Consider the following 17123-nt stretch of genomic DNA (forward strand, 5'->3'; position numbering starts at 1 on the left):
ATGACTCCGTTTTCAGCGGGTCTTTACACGGCTTCAGCAGGACACTAATATGGGCTTCAGTGAATCTACAATTTGGTATAGTGTAACCCGTGATTATATTATTGTATAAGTGAGCTAGAGTTTCTGAAATTTCCTCTCTCAATAGTTTGTAAAACTCCGCCGGCATGCAGTCAGGGCCCGGGGTTTTGCTCAGTGGGAGATCTTTGATAGCCTTGCTCACCTCTTGTATTGTGATGGGAGCAAGTAGTTGTTCCTCTGTAAGTGTGGGTAATTTTAGAGTGTTCCAAAATGCCTCCACCCTGGCCCCATCTATCTGTTGTGGACTGTAAAGCCTAGAATAGTATTCAGAGAAGACCTGCTGAATCTTTTCCGTGTGTGAATGTATCACCCCTCCCTTCTCTATAGCTTGTATGACATTTGGTGGTCTGGCTATTCTAGTAAGCAAAGCCAAAGATCTACCTGTCTTATTTCCGAATCGGTAAAACCTAGCCTGCATCCTCGTATTGGATTTTAATGTGCTTTGCAGGAGGGCATTATCTCTGGCTAGCTTAATTTGTTTGAAGGAATTTCTATTGCCAATATTAGGTGTTCTAAGGTACTTATTCTGTGCATTTATTAACTGACGAAGCAGTAACTGTTCCTTCATTTTAGATTTCTTACTAACCCCTGCTGCATAATTGGTAACTACCCCTCTCAAAACCGCCTTTGCTGTTTCCCAGAACAATAAGGGATTTTGTAAATGCTGTATGTTAATGTTATGATATGCATGCCACTCGCCGATCAAATAGTTTCGTAAATTTGGATCTTTATAAAGATATGCAGGAAAGGACCATTTATTTTCACGAGGTAGATCTTTTCTCGTGTTAATAGTTAGTTTAACTGGTGCATGATCTGACAATGTCACCACATCATTTTGAATGTCTGTAATATTAGTAGCTAAAATTCTAGAGACTTGGAAATAATCTATACGACATAGTGTTAACTTAGAGGGAGGGATACAAGTAAAGTCTCTGGCCTCCGGATTACGGGAGCGCCATATATCTATCAGTCTGAGATTTTTGTGGAATTTGGTAAGAATTCTCGTTTCTCTTTTGGAGTTTGTATTCAATGTTGTCGTAAATGGTGTAAGTGTTGGGTTTTTAAACCTATCTAAGGGGACATGGGGCGCAATATTAAAATCTCCTCCAACCACTAGAGGAAGATGCACTGATTTCAACAACTTCATCTGTATGGCTGTCCAAAATGTGGACTTATTCCCGATCGGACCATATACTTCCACTAGTGCTATCGTGATGTCACCCAATTCCAAGTGTAATATGACATAGCGACCCTCCACATCTATTTCTTTATATAATATTTTATAAGCTAGACCCTTTCTGAATAGAATTGCTACCCCTCTAGCCCTGCTTCCTGGAAATGAGGAGCTAATGACTTCTTGCACCCAGGCCTGTTTAAGCTTTGCATGTTCAGTTATGGTAAGGTGAGTCTCTGTTAGAATCGCAATATCAGCTCCCTTATTTTTTAACGTTTTTAAAATGCATTTCCTCTTAATAGGAGACGTGACCCCACCTACATTCCATGTGATTATATTTGCTTTAGTGTTAGCCATAAGCTTGTTTAGGTGGTGTCGTGGTTGTGTAACGTTCACTTTGTATCTGGTGTCTATACAATTTTTTTTGTGTGTTGTAAAACCATTCAATCGTTAAAACCCACAAGTCAACATAATACTCATCCTCTCCTAGATCTCGCCTTAGTGCTTGTGCATCTTTCGGATTCTGTTCAGTAAGACCCGGCAAAAACCTCCCTGGAGCATCGCTGTGTGGAAACTTTAGGTATTGAATTAGTGCATAGTTAAAAATTTGAAACAAACATCAACAATAATACAAACAACAACATCTAAACATAACAGCAAAGGAGCTATTATTTCTCCTGTAGCGATTCTCTTATCCCCCCCCCCCTCCTTCCAGAAGTATGACTATGGCTGGGACTTGTAAAAGCAACTTGCAGGCATAATCATGACTCTCAGTATGTCCCAAGCAACATAAGGTAAATCAACTTATTAGTACCAGTTTCTGCTTTACAACAACAACAAAAAAAAACAGGTTCTTCTTTTCTTTTTTATGCCATCCCAGCTATTCTCATCCTTGTTCTTGGTGTGTTGCGGCTTCACTTAAGTCCTTCTCTTCTTCCTGTAGGTATTTCTGGAGTTGTGCAGGAGTATCAAAGAACCGTGGACCCTTACTGGTTTGTAGCTTTAATTTAGCTGGAAATAGTAGTGCCACTGATCTCCCCCTCTCCAATAGACGTTGACAGTAGGGTGAAAATTCTCTTCGTCTTCTGGTAACCTTTGACGAATAGTCCTGGAATAGTAGCACCTTTTTTCCCTCAAAAATGACAGGTCCTGCTTTACGATAAGCCCTAAGCAATTCCACTTTATCTTTAAAGTTCAGGTATTTAATTAGGACGTGTCGTAGTGAGTCCTTGTTCTTTTGTTCTGGTCTTGTTTGTCCCACTCTATGCGCTCTTTCTGCAATACATGGATATTCCTTGTCGGTTAACTTAAGCAGTTGTGGCAGTTGAACTTCTGCGAAATGCATAAGCATGGAGCTCTGAACGGGCTCTGGTAGGCCTACAATGCGTAAATTATTTCTGCGAGACCTGTTTTCTAGGTCATCTAGACGTGCCTTTAGGTCTGAATTTTGTTTTTGCAGGTTGGTCACCGAAGTAAACATCTCTCTGTGTCGGTCGTCGTGTTCAGACACTCTGTGTTCCACATGTGTGAGTCTCCTTGAGAACTGTTTGAATTCTGTAGATAGCGATTCTACATCCATCTGTAGCTATTCAATTTTGGGTAGAAATAACGCTGAGATCTGTGCTACAATAGGGTGTGTGTCCTGAGTCAGAGTATTTTCTGTGTCGTCAGTGGCAAGTGAAGAGACTTGTATCTCTGCCTGTTGTTTTGTTCTCCTGTCCGTGTGCTTATTTTTTGCGGCAATTTTATTGGTAGCTTTGTAGAAACTGCTATAGTATCTCTGCATGCACAGTTTTGTACTTTTTGATAGGTGTATAAGTATTTAAGATATGATTTATAACTGCTCTCAAAAGTAACGTCCTTATACAGTCTCTAGTTGTATGCTGTAGCTGAGCGCTAAGTCACAAAACGTTTTTTGAGAAATAAGTGTAAATCAAAGCCTGTTGTTCAAAACTTTATCTGGTACTGTGGGTGGAGGGGGGAAGTTCCATTTCCATATATTAGACTAGCTCATAGTCAGTCCTCTTGGTCTGTGTTCTAGACGTTTCCGATTAATTTGGGGTCTGGTAATGCGGCAGGCTGCTATTTATTTGGATAAATTATGCTTAGGCCCTGTAACCCCAACAGTGTCCTTCTATCGCTGGAATAAGGAAACCTGCCGTGCGGTTCTATGCCCGGGGGTATTATTTCTGATTGCGTGGCACTTTTGTCTAAACAAGACTAGTATTTGTGGTATTAAAGTCTTTCATCCCTCGGCCTATCGACAATACACACCCGTTCTGCAGTTAATACGTTACACACTGCTATATATAAACGTCTGTTACATTACCCTCCACGGCTCCTTTCCTTTGCCTTTGTAAAGTGCTTTTTTTCTTTTTTGTTAATCTTTGGCCGCTGCTGCTGTCTTCCTCTGTTCCCCCTTAGCTGCACTGTAATGCGATGCTTCTTGTTGATATCCTAGTGCGGTATTGAGGAGCAGTCAGTGTCTTACAATTGCCACGTGGATTAGCAATGTGGCTAAGATGGCGGCTACTCGCTCCGTCTTTTCCTTCCTGACTGCCGCGGTTAGGGTATAATCTGTCCCTCACGCTGTGTTGCCAGCAGATCACCTAGTCTGGTGATGGTCTCAGACCTGGTATAAGCAAGGCTTGTGCGTGGGAGCAAGGGAATTGCAGGCTAAAAAACAATATTAATACGGAGTATCTCCGGAGCTCACATTGCCTGCTGCTCTCCCCTTGCTCCTCCCACCGGAAGTTTTTCAGTGTTATTGTTAATGAATAAAATACAATATGCCCCATCATTTTTTAGGAAAAATATAACCCTGTCTGTGCCAGTGACTACACCTTGTCACTGAGCACAGATAGGCAGGTTTAGCACAATTAACCCCACACAGCCACAGGCAGTCAGGACAGGCAGCACATACTTGGAAGATGGAAGTTCAAGTTGCAGGCAGGCTTCAGGTCAGTCAGGCACAACAGCCGTGGGTGTGCACTGCGGCCCCATAGTCGCACTGGAACTCACCGGTAAAACTTATTGTCCTCCGTCCCAGTCAGAGTTCAACTTCAGTTAAATCCTGCGCTGGTCCTGAGTATCCGGGAGGCGGGAGCCCGGAGTTTACACGCGCCTGCGAGGGTGGGTGGGTCCGGGTCAGTGTGTGCTGGGCGGTATTGGTTGGGTCAGACCGTAGGGGGTGTGCCAAGTGCCATGCACTGCAACTGTGCACTGTTACCCAATAAATTTGTGAAGGAAACAAAGGGGGGGGTTATTGGTTACTGCGCTGTGAAACCCTATTAAGCCTATGAAAACAGGAGGAATCTCACAACCTCCAAATAAGTGAAGTGAAAAAGAAAAAATTGGTGTCTAAAAGAACCAAAAAAATGGTGTCTAAAAGAACCAAAAAATTCAAATATCATAGGCGCTATAAAGCTTAAAATAGTGTAAAAAATAATAAAATAAAATAATCAAACTGTGTTATTTAAATAATGTGCAAACATAAGATGCAACCAATAAATGTGATAAGACACAAAATATAAAATGTGCAGTGCTCTGCAAAATATTTTCCACATGTATAAAAATAAATACAAATAAATACAAAGTGGCAAATGCGCTGATCAGGCACAGTTACATATGTAGTATACAATTAGCAACAGTTACTAAAAAAACAACAACTTATAAAGAACTCTTGGAAGGAATAGATGGTCGCTTGGATTCAAATGGTCATCAGATGATTAGTCTTGTTAGGCCCAAGATGAAATTTTTCAATCCAGCTGGAACGAGACAAGGAACCAATGAAACGGCAAAAAAGGCAACAATAAAAGGTCAACACTTCTACTTACACCGGAATTGGTGATGTAGCGAATGAACTCCTCTTTCTGGCTTGCTTTCTGAAAATAGTGGCACCCGCTTGAACACACTGTTTGAAGATTGCGGTAAGTGGAGATGAAATGTAGCTCCGAGATCACCTTTGCAAGCAGGTAGCCGATATCCAAACCTACAGAAGCCTTAAAGGGACACAACAACAGAAGGTACAGAGCAACGCGTTTCAACCCGCTCAGGGTCTTTTTCAAGCCTATTTTGTGTCTTATCACATTTATTGGTTGCATCTTATGTTTGCACATTATTTAAATAACACAGTTTGATTATTTTATTTTATTATTTTTTACACTATTTTAAGCTTTATAGCGCCTATGATATTTGAATCTTTTGGTTCTTTTAGACACCATTTTTTTGGCTCTTTTAGACACCAATTTTTTCTTTTTCACTTTACCCAATAAATTTGCATTAGAAATTAATGCAAATTGGCTGAGCGGCCTGAGCCAAAAAAGATAAGAGGGACAGCAGAGAGTGGGAAGTCAATCATGTAAAATGTCAAAATAAAAATAAAAATTTAGGCTGCTCGCAGTCACTCTAAATTGCGCCCCCCTACTGGGGCGACCTAAGGCAGTTGCCTATTACCAAACGCCTGCCCTGTTAACAGCTAACCCCCCAAAACTCCTAACCTATCACCCCTAAGTTACACAAATAAAAATACTAACATTACAAAAAATATGAAACATATTACAAGATACAGAACACTTCCAAAAATAAAACAAACAGTTATGTCTATTCTAAATCTAAAGTCCCCTTAAAAAATAGTCCACCCCAAAAATTAAAAGTCTATGCTAAGACTAAAACCTACTCTAAACATTGCCCTAAAGTGATTTAGCTTGTTTGAGTTTAAACCCCCCCCTCTATTCTAAAACCAAATTAACCCCCACTCCAACCACAAAAAAGACCATCTTAAAAAACCTACACTTAAAATTTGCCCTGGAAAGGGCATTTGTTAAGGCATTGCCCTAAAGTGATCAAGCTCTTTTGCATAAAAAAATCCTATAAAAAAAACACCCTAAGCAAAAAAATACATATCCTAAAAAAAAAAAATTGCCCTGATTAGGGCATTTGGTAGGTCAGTACCCTAAAGTGATTATAGCTCTTTTGACCTTAAAGGGACATTACAGTCTAAATGTAAATGCATATAAACGATTACATATTTAAATAGAAACATATTTGCAATATGCATGTATTAGCAAAAATGCTTCTATTAAAAATTATCACTGTTTTAGTGTTAACAATTTTTGCTGCACATGCATCTGAAGCATAACAAGAAATTCTCAATGTACCAGAATTTTAAATATTACAGCTGCTCAGAGCACCAGTGGCGCTTTAATCATATCAGTTATTAACAAATTGAGTGATTACCAGATGTTACAAGCCCCTTAGGCTCTCTGAGCAAGTGCTGTGTTTAAAATGCTGGTGCACGGTGCATACTTATATACACTTTTGAAACAGCTATAGTTTTTATAAGTATTTTTGCTAATACATGTATATTACAAAAATGCTTCTATTCAAATCTGAAATGCATCCATGTGGATTCCAATTTTGTCGGGAATGCCCCTTTAAGAAAAAAGATATAAACACCCGCCCAAGTTAAAAAAACTGGAGAATAAAAGACAGTTTAACATTAAAATAATAATAAAGGAATTGCAAGAAATGCTGTGATAAACCAGCAGATAAGGGAGATATAAGAACCAGCGGCAGAACTACCATTGGGGCAGCAGATACAATGGCACCAGGGCCCAAGTTCTGGAGGGGCCCATAGCAGCCAGTCTATACTTCAAGGAGCATATTGTGTATTTTGCTCGTTATATAGATGACCTTCACTTTATTTGAAAGGGTCCCATAGCGATGGTTACCCCACTTGTGTTGTACTTACAGGATAATGATATGAATTTGAAATTCACATATGAGAATAGTGAGGAGAAAATTTCTTACCTTGTCATTGAGCTTTACCCTAATATTGAGAACCAAAACATTGACATTCAATTGTACCGTAAGGAGGTTGCTGGCAATACTATTTTGAATGCCAATTCATTTCACCCTAGATATACTATTGCCTCAATACCCAAAAGTCAGTATATCAGGTTTAAACGCAATTGTACTGAGCATGAGAAATATGAGTTGCATGCTCAGGAATTTACCAATCGTTTTTTGAAAAGGGGCTATAATAAGAGTATGCTTGATGAGGCCAAGACACAAGTGGATGCCTTGGAAAGGGGTTCTCTTTTTGTTCGCAAAAGTAAGCCTAGTATCTTTGAGAATAAACCAAAGTTTATAACTACTTACAGTAAAGAATATCATAAAATATGCAATATTGTGAAGAGTTCGCTATCTATTTTAGAAGTGGATGAAGCTCTAAAAGATATAGTGCATGAGGCGTGTAACTTTATTTAACTTAATAACAAGACCTTGGGAAACATGTTGTCTCCATCTATGTTGCCACATAACAAGAATAAAAACTAGCTTTCTTTGAAGCCTGTTTTTTTTTTTTTAAATGCAGCACCACCAGATGTAAATCTTGCTCTTTTGCCCTTTTGGTTTAGAATTTACCTCACAATCAACTGGTAAGACATATCAGATTAGACAGCATTCAACTTGTAACTCTTCATATGTAATATATCTTCTGACCTGCAGGGGGTGCAATAAGCAGTATGTAGAGCTCACTACTCATCCCATGAAAGATCGTTTTTTAGAGCATCTTAGGTCAATTGAAGATCCTGAGTCCACCACTCCTGTGTCGCTACATTCAGATGTTTCCCTCTTGACATTCCAGTGTATCCAAGTTATCCCTAGACACCCCAGAGGGGGTAATAGAGATGAGATTCTCAGAAAAAGAGAAGTATTTTGGATATTTCAATTGGATACTAGAGTGCCGAGAGGATTAAACCCTGAGTGGGATGTAAAAATTTTCACGAAATGAATAATTATGTTCCGTTTTTGTTTTTGGATATAGTATCTTATCTTTGAATAATTTTTACCCTCTCCCCTATTTCCAATCTAAATTAAGTGCCATAATGATATAATAATATTGTACCTTTACTAATGGGTTATTCCTCTTATGCAAATTTTTTGTTATCATTTTGTTACTCCCATTTATGAGCACATATGCTGATTGGGAATAATTTAATTAATTAAACAATTGTTTTGCTATTATCTAAACATTGTGATTGGATGACCATAAGTGGTGGGGTCTCTTCAGGCATATTTAAAGGCTACTGCAGACAAATGCAGACATTTATCAACTAGCGGTCATTGAGAACGTTTAGAATCAGATGTATACGAAACATGTTTGACCTGTGCTAATTATTTGTAACTTATTTTAACTGCTGAATAAACTTCCAGCTAGCTTTTACTTTTGAGAGTGATATTCTGTGTATTTCCTCCGTATTGCTGTTTGGAGATTGGATGTCTGGAGACCGGGTGCCTTTTCCTGTTTGTTGTATATACTGTACATAGGCATGTGCAGAATATGTACAATCCTAATGCAGGGGAGCCTTATAGTGCAGGTTGCAGGTCCATCTATCCTCAAAATGATTATACAAAGCTGCATATACAGTATATTTTTACTATTGCTTAATATATACACAGCTAGTGAAATGCTCTTTGCTATTCCCGGGATCCGCTCGTATTAAAAGTTGAATAAAAGGTTTTTTCGCTAGCAGTAGCCCGAGAATCACAAAGATCGCTGGAGAATTTTTGTTGTGCGTGTGCATGTGTTCTTCCATAGAAAAAAAAGTTGAAAAAAACCCCTACTCACGAAACCAACAAAAAAGTGGAAAAAAAATAACAACTTACCATAAACCCCTAGCCTAATAACCCCAAATACGCCATACCCCCACATTGCAAACACTAAATACAATTGTTAACCCCTAAATCGCCATCCCCCACATTGCAAACACGAAATAAAACTGTTAACCCCTAAACCGCCACCCCCACATCGCAAAGTGCCTAAATAAACTATTAACTCCTAAACCATTATCCCCCCACATCGCAAAGTAATTAACATCTAAACCCCCTAACCAAAGACCCTCTAACTTAACCCCAATTACAATACCTATACATTAAATAAAATTTTTGAAACTACCTTAAAATAAATAAAATTTTACCTGTAAAAATAAATTAAAACCTAAGCTTACCCTAACAAAAAAATCTAGCATTACTTTAAAATAAAAAAACCTACATATCAAAACATAAAAAAATCTAACATTACCGAAAATAAAATAAAATAACATTTACTCAAAAAACAACCTACCATTACAAATAGATAACAAAGCCTACCCTTACAAAAATTTTTTACACAAAATAAAAAAAATATTTCTATTCTATTACTCCCCCCAAAAAACCACCCCCCAAAAAAACTGTAATACAAATAAACTGTCACTCCACTTCCTGTGCCGCCAAGGCTGTTGCCAGGGATGAGGCGGTTGCTGCTCTGTCTGTTGCCAGGGATGCAGCGGTTCCTGTGAGCATGCAGCGTTGACATCATTGCTGCACTTCTTTTCCTCTGAAGCTGGATCCCTTGAGCTGCTTGGCGCGAATCGGCGCCTATGTCAGTACCTGCAGTGCTTACATACCCTGCCCAAGTATAGGTGTTGCTTCTTGTGCTCCTGGGTGCTGTGTTACTGAATCGTTAGATTGCTCTACTGTTACTGAACTCTGCCTCTTGTCCACTTGTAATCAAGCCCTAAGGGTTTAAACATATAGTTAAAGTATAATAAAAATCTGAACTGTTAAGGATACTTGAGGACTGGAGTTTAAAAAGACTGCTCTAACAGATTAGAGGATATAATTCTAAAACTATAATGACCCTTTAAATCTGTGTCTAAAAAGGTCCAACACGAAAGCAATAACAAGAGAGCTGTAAAATTGAACAAATGTAGTTATTATATCCACTAACATTTTATCTCAGACATTTTATTTGGACTTTGGTAACTTTTTTTTTTTATAAATCCAGCTTTATTAACAACGTTAAAAGACAGTACAGAAGTGCAATATTAAGTATGGATTAATATACATAACATATTTTTTTTGCAACTTCCTTTGTGCATGTGTATAGCATTTTGGAGCTTTATTAAAAGCCTGTTTATTGGATCCAGTTCTAGATATTGGTTAAGTATGTGTGGTAATTCTTTCACACCTTCAGCAGCTACAATTTTTAGTAGGGAATAACTTCTTAAAGGGACACTGAACCCAATTTTTTTTCTTTTGTGATTCAGATAGAGCATGACATTTTAAGCAACTTTCTAATTTACTCCTATTATCAAATGTTCTTCATGCTCTTAGTATCTTTATTTGAAATGCAAGAATGTAAGTTTAGATGCCGGCCCATTTTTAGAGAACAACCTGGGTTGTTCTTGCTGATTGGTGGATAAGAAAGTGCTGTCCAGAGTCCTCAACCAAAAAAAAAAGCTTAGATGCCTTCTTTTTCAAATAAGGATAGCAAGAGAATGAAGAAAAATTGATAATAGGAGTAAATTAGAAAGTTGCTTAAATTTGCATGCTCTATCTGGATCACAAAAGAAAAAAATTGTGTTCAGTTCCCCTTTAAGTTTACAAGGAGTTAAATACCATTTCTGCAGTACCTTGAAATGTAATTCTAAGATCAGTGAAGAGATCAAGGATTTCACAATATTTTCAAATATTCCTTTACATACAATAGATGGGGGGACCTTTGGAACTTTTAACAATAAGCAGAAATACATTATATATATATCTGAAAAGTGCTGGCCAGTACTAAGGCAAGATAAAGATATTCTTAATGTCACTGAAATAAAAGATTTAGGAATTTAAAAAAATCTTTCTGACAATAACTAAATGTTTCTCTAAGAACGGTAATTGTAAACCCTGCTTCAATATGAAACCAATGAAGGTTTTTATACATTCACAGACCACAGTATGCTTCAGAATAAGAAAGTAACTCAACTGCAGACCTTGATGAGTAGTGTATGTAGCCATTTTTAAAGATATCAAAATGAATAAAATATAGAACATTCTGCTCTAAGGAGTATTTTTGTAAGGGATGGGCGAATGTTTCGCAACATTCAAAAAAGGGAAACAAATTTTAACACAATTGTTCAAATCGAATTTCGAATCTTTGTACAACATTCTAACATTCTTTTAATGTAATAGTATTTCTAATGCTTTCTTTAAATGTAATATTCGAATTATGCAATATTTCGAAATAGAAACAGTCAAATTGATATACAGTATTTGTATCTTTTATGTATCAGTTTACTAAATTCCCTACCACATTAACTATTGAACTTCTGAATAGCATTTGCTAAATCGAATGTTCTAATCTAATTATGAACATTCAAAATTGAAAGTGACATTCGAAAACTGTAAATAGCATTTGATTACAGAATTGTTAAGAATATTCGTTCTTATCAACATTCGATTATGTAAATCGAATTTCTACTATAACATTCGTTCTAACATTCGACTTAGAATATAAACACATTCGCCCATCCCTAATGTTTGTCTTTCCAAAGAATTAAATGAAAAATACATCACTTTTTTCAACAAACCCTCAGTGATGAGTAGTTTTGTATGAGGAGAATAAAATCTTCATAGGACAAGCTTTATCTTTAACTGCTTCATTCTTAGGGCCAGATTTTCTAAAGCTTTCTGCTTAGATGAGATTATCTAAAAGGATCTGTCAGTACTACAATCTCCTTCACAGGGTTATACAAATATAGCCCTTAATAAAATAAACATGCTAAAAATCATACAGAAAGTACAATGTAAAATCATAGAAAGGGCTAGTTTACAAGTGAAGTGCTAAATTATTGCGCACCTGAAAACAGGCAAGTTTGCCCGTTTGCAGCCATTAGCGCTCAGAAAATTAATTTTCTAAAAGTGCCCCAAATGTCCTCAAAATAGAGGGCATTATAGTTTTTTTATTAAAAAAGGTAGCTTTTTTTAAATGAAAAACAACTGCATCAAGCAGTTTTGGGGCTTTAAAGTTGGCGGGTGTGGAGTGTTAAAAAACAGCACTGAAAAGTGCCTTTACATGCGGTCTAGGGGAACTGTGTGTTCCCAGTAAATATATATGTATATACTTATATACGTATATATTTATGTGTTAATATTTGTATATACACATATAAACATAAATATAAATATTATATAAATATATAGCAGCATATACATATATATTATTAAATGTCTAAAGTTCTCTCCCTGTTGTTATTGGATTCTCTAAGCAAGTTACCTCTGCAGCTTTAATTGAAACTAGAAATTAATAGAAGTAAAAAAAAAAACGAATGTGTATATGAAATCATAGTTGTACTTGATATTATCGACTGAACACGTATAGTATATGAAAGTAAACACATGTTATAAAAGCCACAAGCTTCTCATGCATTGTATAGTTTTCCAATCTTAGTATTACGGAATCTTACAAAATCTTATTTTAAAAGGAACATTTAAGTCAGTTTTCATTTAAGTCAGTTTTTTGCTTATGTATGAAAATTATTTACTGTATTGCAAAATATCTGCAGACAATGTAAATGTATTAAGAAAATGTAATAAGAAAATAATTGTTTTGTAAGCCTGGGACAAGCTGTTTAAAAGAAACGTGAATTTTCCTTGTTATTACACTTTGCCGTGGCAAAATCCTGTGTTCAAACCCAACCGTAGTACACTAATTGTTAATGTGCACTAACCCAACATGAGTTATATAAAGCATGCGTTATGTTTTTATTAAATATAAAATATTGAAAAAATATTAATATTTAATGTAAATAATTATTATAGATGTACTAAAGTATTGTAAAAAAGCATAGAATATGTATGTATACTTTACAGTAACTATAATAATTATAATTTTTTTCAATATTTTATATTTAATATTTACATATCGTGCCTTAAGATTCTTCATGTGCACTAACCCATTACACATATTTTACATTCCAATGTTTTTACACAGAAAAAAAATATGTTCTTTTTAGTTTTAAATATATATTTCTATATATATATATCTGATAATGTTAATGTAAAATACTATGGATATATAAAGATATATATATATATATATATATATATATATATATATATATATATATATAAGACAAAAGTTGAAAGCACTCACTGGACTGTAGAGACAGCAAATGTGAATCAAAATATTTTTTATTGTGACGTTTCGGGACCAACAGCGTCCCTTCCTCTGACAAACAAATAGTGGAAAAAACAAACATTTATAGACCCATAAATCACTCCCCTAGGTGAACTGCCAATCAGAATGTGCCGTGTGCAAAACAAAATGAGCCGTGTGCAAAACTGGCATAGATCTCTGTAATTAATGTAAACTCACTAATAGCATCGTGAAAAATGTAATTTTATATAAATACAAACGTAACTCTGCAAGTGTATAGTGTAAGTGAATCTAATAGCCCCCAAGATGTATCCGATCTTATACATGCTCAAAAGAAATCTGTAGCACACATACAATCCTAAAAAAGACAACAAAAGCCTGATAGGTGGGATATCACATACCCCCACAACTTGATTGGCTAGACAGATTCGTCACATGCAGCCACGCCTGTATCAACATAGCAGGCCCAATGTATCAATGGAATGCCTCTAGCACAGGATGACAACAATTGCTCTGATAGGCTGAACAAGCCCGTCACTAGTTATTCATAGGTGCGTGAAATCCGTCCCTCACCTTAGTTCAGCAAATCAATACATGTCAAAATAACAACACCGCATCTATACCTGTCCGGATCATAAGTAAATTATCCATGTCCACAGCGTCTTGTGTATCTGCCCATATCTTTGCAGCAACTCCCAACAGCTAGTCGGGTGGTTGCCATGGCAACTAGTGTAAACAAATCAGAACACAATTGTGGCCGTATAACACCGTGTCTGGACAGCCCAAATGTCATGGAGATACCGACATGGCTGTAGGTGTAAACTTTTAAACATACAGCGTAGCTAAACACATGTCATGGAGATACCAACATGGCCTTAGGGGTTTTTACACAGAAAAAAATATGTTCTTTTTAGTTTTAAATATATATTTCTATATATATATATATATATCTGATAATGTTAATGTAAAATACTATGGATATATAAAGGTATATATATATATATATATATATATATATATATATATATATATATATGTGAATATTAATGTTAAATATTTACAGTAAAACACATGATTAAATATTATTATTAAATTACTATATAGACACATACATATATTATAGCCTTTTGCAGTCAAAAACATGGCCATGTACCATTTACCTTTGAACCCTTATAAATATTTTGCATTAATATTTATATGATTAATCTTTTAAGACAGATACGGATAGGGTATAGCGCTAGACCAAAAACCTACTTAGCCTCACTAAAGGTTATTGTCTCCTCCCTAGACAATAAAGAATAAAGAATGTAAAATCAGTGGATATAGGAGGCGCTATAGAGCCGTAGGATATATAGATATAAATAAATGTGAATAAATGTAAAATTCACTGTATCGTTACCAGTTAAAACAATCCAAAAAATTAAAATCCAAAAATCCCAATGACCCTTAAGAGATACGTTTTAATACTATTAATGTGCAAAATCTTTGATAAAAATCGGTGATAATTAAAAATAAAGGAAAATATCTATGTATATATATATATAAATACAATTTATCCAAGTGAAAATTCAAAGTGAAATAAATGCAGTATATCAAAGTGCAATCAATGATCAAGTGGCAATATTTAGTAAAACACAAAAGTGATATTTAATAAGTCAATGCATAAAAGGTTGACACATACAATCCATATAACAATCAATCATACATACAATAAAACCGGTTTAAACATACACACTATGTATAACCCCTCAGATTCCCCAAATAAAATGTGGCTGGCGGAGAACACCTATAATGACTGTGTTCTAATCTTGTTGTTAGTATTTCAAGGGGATCCCCCAAAGAAGATGGTCCGGAATGATAATGTGGGTTTAATTATTGTAAATCCAAAGATATAAATGTTAATGTTTCTGAATGGTGCCGTTATATCCCCAGTCTTTTTTTGGGTCACAATTAAAGCCCACGATGGTATAGAGCTTCTTCCTTAATGTTCTCTTAGTTAATAGGCAATCAAGTACTTATAACTTAGCCGGGAAGCTCTCCTACCTTCTTACAAGTGTCTGCCAGCGATCTCCTTACCTGGCCCGACACTTCGGCTGCTCCTTTAGATGTCTGCTCAGCGTAAATCCCGTGAGTGACGTCACCCGGTACCGGGTCCTAGGTGACCACTTGCGCAAGTGTATGTTTCCACAGGATGTCCTCTGTACGCCAGGGTACAGAGAGTTCACTTCAGCTTCGGTCCTCCAAAAAATCACAAACAGTAGCAGGTAAGTCCTCTACGCGTTTCAACCCCTTCTGGGTCTTTTTCAAGATGCTACTTCCTGCAACCTTTGCCCTTAAATCCACTCTCTGCACAGGTGATTCGCTATTGCTACAACACCTTTCTGCAGGTAACTATTTCCTGGGGGGGAATCCAAACACCTCACATGCCAATCTTTGTTCGTAAATTTTCACACCAAATCCCAAGCCAGATCTCTAGTGTTTAAAAACTCGTTTCCATATAATCAAATGTAACGTTAAAACTCCTTTAAAAATCCTTAAAATTGATACAATTGTAATAATACATAAGACTACAATTTATGAAACAGTATAAGGAGAAAATACATGACAAACAGGAAAAATAGAAAAATTCAGACGAAATATTGATTAAATATTGCGTGGTTAACCTAAGGCCAAGATTTATCCCACTTTAGATGATATCCAAAATAAATATTGCATATAAAATTTAAAACATGAAAATTACATAGAATATAGAACCTAGCTCAAAAAAACCTAGCCCTACAATCCTATCTAAATAATTCCCTACTCTATAATCTTATTACTAGTTATTATTGCTCTCTAAAATATCAAGTGAAAGATCCACATGGAAGACTCTAAACTAAAAACTAAAAAGCTGAAAAAAGCTAAAAATTGAAATGCTAAAACGCAGGGTACTAAAGATGATAATCCCTAAGTTAAAAAGGGGGCTAATTCCAACTCTGAATTCAAACCCAACGGATGCAAAGTGTTAAACTCATAGATTAATTCTGCTTCCCTTTTGACTAATCTATTTTCAAAGTCCCCCCCCCCCCTCCAGTTATTTCGCACTACACACAATCCCCAGTATTTTAGTTCTTTAATGTTGTTCATGTGGATTTCTCTAAATTGTGTGTATAGGTGGGTTTCCAATTTCCCCTTTTCTATGTTCCAGATATGCTCCCTAATCCGATCCCTGAGCATTCTGGTTGTCTCTCCAATGTAAAACAGATTGCATGAGCACTGTAACATATACACAACCCCTTTATTACTACATCTTATGGTGTCCTTTATAGTAAACTCTCTATTCGTGCCCGGAATTGGAACCTTTTTCTTTTTTGACCCACATCTACATGCTTTGCATGTTGCACAGGGAAAGAAACCCCTGACTTCTTCCCCCCTCAAATCTAAGTCTTTTTTATTTCTATTTTTTCCTTGCCTTCTAAACTCACTGGGTGCTAGCAGCGATTTTAAGTTCTTAGTTTTTTTGTAAACTATCCTAGGGTAAACTGGCAATTCGTCCCCAATAACTGGGTCATTTTTCAACAAGTGCCAGTGTTTTCTCAGAATCTTCTTCATTAATACATGATCCTCACTATATGTGTTCACAAATGGTATATCCAATCTATCCTTTCTTTGATCTTCCTTTCTTTTATATTCTAGCAGTGAGTCCCTGTTGGTGGTCCTTGCCCTTGTTACAGCATTCTTTATATTATTCTCTTTGTAGCCCCTTTCCTTAAACCTTTCCTCCAATATTGTTACCTGTTCGTTAAAATCCTCAATTCTTGTGCAATTCTTTCTAATTCTCAGGCATTGTCCTACCGGTATGTTTTCCTTCCACTTAAAAAAGTGACAGCTGTTTGCGTGGATATAGTTATTGGAGTCCGT

Source organism: Bombina bombina, chromosome 5, assembly GCF_027579735.1.
Source record: "Bombina bombina isolate aBomBom1 chromosome 5, aBomBom1.pri, whole genome shotgun sequence".
Lineage (NCBI taxonomy): Eukaryota > Metazoa > Chordata > Amphibia > Anura > Bombinatoridae > Bombina > Bombina bombina.